The sequence below is a fragment of the Lagenorhynchus albirostris genome, unplaced genomic scaffold (genome assembly GCF_949774975.1).
Source record: "Lagenorhynchus albirostris unplaced genomic scaffold, mLagAlb1.1 scaffold_137, whole genome shotgun sequence".
Classification (NCBI taxonomy): domain Eukaryota; kingdom Metazoa; phylum Chordata; class Mammalia; order Artiodactyla; family Delphinidae; genus Lagenorhynchus; species Lagenorhynchus albirostris.
Genome location: NW_026783360.1, coordinates 244,416 through 250,947, shown reverse-complemented (window position 1 = coordinate 250,947; position 6,532 = coordinate 244,416).

Below are 6,532 nucleotides of genomic sequence, written 5' to 3'. Positions count from 1 at the left end.
TTATTTACAATTTAGTCCTCATAACAAGCCAAGTTCTGAAATCCTGGAAGCTTTCAGTAAATATTTGTTAATAATTGAAAATTTGATAAGTTAATGACTAAGGTAACTTAGATACTCTCTCTCCTGATGACACATTTATACCATTGATTCCAGACTCACATTTTCTCTTTAGGATCAGATGGATGCTATATGCTCTCTCCCTTGCTTGCCCATTTGTGTGTGCATGTACACAGACAGGAGCACAGACACACAAATGTTGCAGGCAACATCCCATGCTTTATAGCCCCCTACCATACCATGTTTTCACCCATTAGACATCCGTGGACTTTAGGGTTATAATGAATGTTTTTAGACCAACAAAGTAAAAGCAATGCATCTGAAGAGGTTCCCGACCTTATCAGGAAGCCCCTACCCTCTCCAAATCTGAAAATGGAACTCTCCATGTCTGCAATGATTTATCTTATTTTATCTTCCCTTATTTTATTTATTGGGGGTATAGTTGCTTTACAATATTGTGTTTCTGGAATGATCTCCCACCTTCTTGATTCTGACATATCTATCTGTTCTAGGTGGGGGAAAAAACATTTTGGCCAAAAAATTCTGTTGCAGGAATAAACCCCTGCCTGACTGACTCCTTGCAATTTTCATGGCCGTGTCCACAAATTCTCTAGGACTAGGACACTTGTGAAAAATTAAATTTATTTGTAATTCAATTTTACGTCATGAGACGCACATTAGTAGAAAATATAAATGGAATAGCATAATTGAAGCACCAGATTTTACAGTGTTTTGAGACAGAGGCATTCTCACCTTGTGAGTTCATCAGTGTGAATAAAAGTTAAGGCTCTGCTGAAGTGTGTCCCACATTTATCACATTAAGCGTTCTCTCCAGTGTGAGTTTCTGGTGTATTTAAATGTGAGGCTGCAGCTAAACTATCTTCCACATTTATAACATATATAGGGGCTCACTTCAGGGTGAGTTTTCTCATGTCATCTAAGGTTACAGCTTTGTCTACAAGCCTTCCCACATTGATGAGACCTGCATGGTTTCACTCCAGTCTAAATTATCTTATGTTAGTTCGATGATGAATAAAGGCTGAAGGCTCTTCCAAAATGATTGCAAGCATAGGGTTTCTGTCCTGTGAGATGTCACTCATGTGGCGTGATAGTTGAGTTCTATGTGAAATCTCCTCATATTTGTTACATTCAGTGGGCTCTTCTCCAGTGTGAAGTCTCTGCTATTGATAAAGAAAGGAAAGACTGTTAAAAGTTTGCTCACATAAACTTCATTTCTATACTTCTCTACACGTGAATTCTAGGCTGCTCCCTCAGTGATGGTCTCCACTAAATACCCACTCCACCATGTTACTTATATTCACATAGAATCTCACTTTGCTGAATTCAAATAGATTTTTCTAACTTGTAGCCTCTCACTGCCATCGTTTTCTGATTAACTTTTCGGTCTTCTTTATTTTTCAAACACTATATACACGAGCTACATTTAAGCAACTGCCCTTTTGAAACTCAAGATACAGTTTGTTTTTGGGGAAAAATGGTTCCAAATGAAAACTATTCAAAAGACTCTGCCGGGCCAGAGTTTAAGTCCACTTTCAGTCAGATGGTTGGGCTGAATTCCTCTTACCCTAAGATCATGTCTCTAATGTGGACAGTGGGGTTTATCCCCATAAACTTACTATTGACCTTCAGATAAATGGCTTCTTCCTGAAGCTATTGTCTGTGAACATTTTTAAAATGTTGATCTTTAACACAGAGAAAAGGTATGAAATGGAGCAATATATAAAAAATTGGAAACATATTATAGGATATTGACAATTAGAATATATCTTGAAGGGTAAAACAAATGAAAACTAAAATGGGTGGGATGTTGGCGAGATAAAGATGAGGAAAAGCACCGAAAGGGAGGGACTGAAACAATGGGTGCTGCGTTGACGTTTAGCACCAGGAGCCACAGAGCCATCCTTTCCTCTAAGGCCAAGGAATATGCAGAAGGTTAGATTAATAAGATTGATACGTTCACAGAATTGTGACACTATTGGAGGGATTTTTCCACATTGACTTCAACAATATTGCAGAGACATTTCACTCAAAGAAACCTGCAATTGACATTACCCAAGTTCTGGATGAAGTTCACAGTCACATGTCTTGAAAGTCACTGATTCCTAAAAACATGCAGGACATTCTGGTTCAGGCTGCCCCATTTCCCAAAATGTTCAGAGGTGATGGTCGAGGGTGATAGTACTGAGAAAAGTCAGCTGTGTGTATCAAAAGCTCAAACCTGTTTAACGTCAAGTCCAATGTTCCTCTGGGCTGACTTGGCGTATGTCTTTCAGGTGCATCACAGAGATGGGCACACTCTGAATACAGAGTGACTTTCATGGTAAAGGAGCATCACATGAGGGGTGGTGTGAAGTAACCTGCACAGTCCACAACAGAATGTTAATTGTGAGCTGACTGGCAATTAAAAAACGTGTACTTGGGAATTCATAAGTATCACTGCTCTCCACTACTTTCAGTTAAATCTACAGACTTAGCACAAGACAGGCAATATATATGTTCCACCACTTATCAGCAGTGACTACAGGCAAAGTATTCCCCAATACAAACTTCACTGTTCTCATGTGGGAAATACCTTAATAACTTCTCAAGAGAGTTGAGTGATTAAATGAGCTGACATGACATGTTTGAACTTAAAAAAACCCAATAAATAAAAGCTACAGGTGAATTAGTCACTAAAAAGTCAGAGAGCATTGATGCAATGTCCACCAATTTGTGTGAGTGAACAGACTGTATATACAACTTGGGGTCCGCAGTTGCTGCCTGCCTAACCTCAACACAGAGCATGCATTCATCACCAGATAGGAGGACAGACGGGCTCAACTTTACAAGCCAGCCGTCCCGGGGTTGTCAAACTCTAAGATGATCCCCAACTGACCTTTCCTGTGGGTTGAGGTCCCTCTTTCCCTCCTTGTTTCCTGGGACCTCACCGCTTTGAGTATCATTGTCTCTCCTGTAGCTTCCTCCTGTCTTCCCTGCTCAGAGACTAATCGGAGACTCTCGATGGTTCAGGCCTCTCCAGGGCTTCACATATCGCCACAGTTTTCTAAGTGTTCCTCTACCTACTATATCCTACTCAATGTACCAATTAAGGAAAAAATGCTTTCTGTAAAGTGCTTCCAGTTTCTGAACAAAGGTACCTAAACGGGGAAATGGCTGGTTTGGAACAAGAATGAAAGGGTATATTTTGTTGTGACTTTTTAGAGTTTTCAAAATAGTCAATTGTATTCTCAGAAAATAGATTAAAAATCGGAAAAACAAAGAAAGAAAAAGCAAAATTGGCTCCACTGTCCTCTCTGGGCCAGTCCTGCTGAAGGGCTTCTTCTCTTTCTCCTGCCCCCTCAGCCCTGCATAGCCGTCTAGCCAGCATCTCTGACCCTGGATGTGTTGATCTCACCTGTGCACACACCCCCTCCCCTGCCAGACCTTGAACTTCTGCTCTTGCTCTTCCCTCCACTTGTGTCCATCACATGAGAGAGCTCACTGCATTGCAGACTCGCTTATGGAGTGAGTCAAACCCCCGTCCAACCCATGACTGAGCGGAGAGAAATACAACCTCTCATGTGCCCTCTGTACCAGCACAGCCTTCATGGAGCCTGGAGCACGTCGGTATAAATGTTGGAAAGGAGACGGTTCCTGTATTAGCCCTTGCCCTACTCCATGATCCTCACAGAGATGCCAGAAGACAGGACTAGTGCTCAGAGCCTTGACTCGCACCAGGATACACTTAGAGCACTCAGTCCACCTTTTTATCCACCAGAAAGAGAGTTACCACTTCAGGAGAAAGAGCAAGTCCCCACTCACCTGGGGACACATTACCAAGAACTCAGCTGCTAGTATTCTCTCTCAGAGACACTGTTTACTCTAAGCAGGAAAATCCAAGGAAAGAGAAAACCATGAGACTTGAATCCTATCTAGAGTTTTCAGACCTAGGAGTCATGAACCCATAAATCTTTACCTGGGAGTGAACAACCACCCCACCTGCAAATGTGAACTGGCCTATGAGAAAAGAGGAGTAATCTTGTTTCCCACGGTCAAACTAAGAAGGCTTTGGCTACTGCTTCTCATAAGGGAAATATTAGTTTCCCAAATTTATTTATTAGGAAATAAAAATCAAAGCGTCTTTAAAGGTAGTTAATATTCCAAGTTATTAGTCAGTTTCCTCCCTCGCCCCAAATGCTAGGAGAACCTCCAGTGCACTGACCCCACTCTCCTAACATGTGTGCCAACCGTCTTCATTTTTATTCCAAATTAATCAAATCAAGTAATATCAACATATAGTTATGAAGACCAACAATTTCCATATTCCTCTTTCCATATTCCTTCCAAATTCATCACATTTGCTGGTCAAGATTCCAATCTTGGAGGGCTCCAAGTACCTGCTTCTTCCATGACTGAATCTAACTAGGATATTAAATCTGGTGGGGTTCGCAAATCTCCCAACATCTTTCAAATATCCCTGGACATTGTACTATATCTAGATGATTCAGTCTTATTCTATGCCTCACAAATATTTCAGACCTTCTCCATACCTTTTGATTTTTAATCGTTCTCAGTACTTTTGCCACTTTCCACAAAAGGGACCACCTTCTACTAGACAGATTAATCAGATAATTTGAGGAAATTCTTCAGCTCACTGTCACAAAATCTACAAATATTCCTCACGGTTTATTCCCAAGCCCATAGTAAGAATTGAAGAATCATCTCTTCCTTGGCCAAGCCCAATTTCTCCAATTGTATTCTTTTCTCTCCTGCCTCCCTGGAAACTTCATGTAATTGATTATAATTTAATTATTATTTACCTTGGTATTAAAATACAAATGCTATAAAACCCTAAAAATATCTTCCTTGAATGTTTGATATCATCAAACAACACCAGTCCTTATATAAAGCCACACAAAACCCACAGCCTGATGGACTGTTTGTAGGTTAAACATATTTATATAAAGACTAATCCTCCAGCTGCAATTCTCTTCCCAGAACTGGCCACAATTCACAAAACAGTGAGACCTCCGGCCAAGACATCAAGACTGGTATTGGAGGTTTTTAGAATATTAGCAAGTTAAAGGAATCTCTTATACTTTCCTTACATGTATCTAAGTGGTTAACGTGTTGAGAAGGAAAAGTTTGTGTTAGGGAAGTTGTTCCTTGATTAGATTTATCCTGATTGGCATCCAGATTAAAGGATTTCTTTCTTTATGATTATACAATATATGAGGTTATCAGATCTATTAACAGGAACCCACAGACAATTCTATGCCTGATTCTATAGAAAGAGACTAAAACTTTGAACTCAGGAGTGTGGTAGTTGCATACTTAAGTAAAGACACAAACACAGTTTTCCCACACATTTTGTTTCTGGTGATTACTAAATAAAATTTTCCCCAGGAGGAATCAAAGTCATTTATTATTCAAAGACTTATTAATTTAAAGATAGTTATTTAATTTGATCAAAAAACATTGGTCACAGGCCATCTGAGAGTAGATTAGGTTACTGTGTACATGGAATTTCTCTGCATTTACAATTCTTATGTAATAGTCAAGAGAAACTTGCTTTATGACTCTACGTTTACTTTTCTGCAATTTGTCCAGAGAGGAAAACGGGAAAAAAAGAAAAGAAAAAAAAATGATGAGTAGAGATATCGTGAAATATTACGGGTGTTGCCTGTAGGTTCTATTCAAGACAACAGAGAGAGGAGAGTTACTTAGCTAGTAATTTAAAGAAGGAATCTCTGAGGCACTGCCATTTAACCTGAAAGTGAAGCGGTATAAGTGTAGCTGGAACTATGTATGTGTATATCACGGAGGAGATGAACAGAGACGACAGCGCTCATTGTAGAGATAAAATCGATGCTTGGTTCTGTTTGTGTGGTTCTGGGACGTTATGTCAATGACTGAGCCCCAAATAATTAGCGGAGCTGCTATCTGAAACTGCAGACGAGAGGAGTAGTAGTTTTTATTTGGGGAGGAAGTTCCTGGCTTCTGTCTGATATACATTTCATTGTAGGAGTCTGCTTCCCATGCAGTTATGGATGAGACCTCAGAAATGAAATCTAGCATTCGTTTTTACGCATTATTATCATAGTGGTAACAGGAGAAGACTGAATAATTATAACAGTTTTCGAAGATGGTGTATATAGTAAAAAGAGAGAAGAGGGCTACAATGGAGTCTTGAGATGTTGAAATAGTATTGTTTGAGGAGAACTGCGCACAGTACACTGGCAGGAACTGACTAGTTTAAAGGCAGTGGGGAGTTTGTGATGTCAGAGGACCTTGGAAATATAAATTTCCTGACGGAGGTCATAGTCCAAGTCTGCTTGGGTCCAAGTAAAATACGGGAAACATTCATTGGATTTAATCACGGAGAGATAACTATAATGTTATAAAGTTTATGTATACTCAAGTCAACAGTAACAGGGAGATCACCCCTAGTAAATCAAACTGTGGGAGGGGCGCC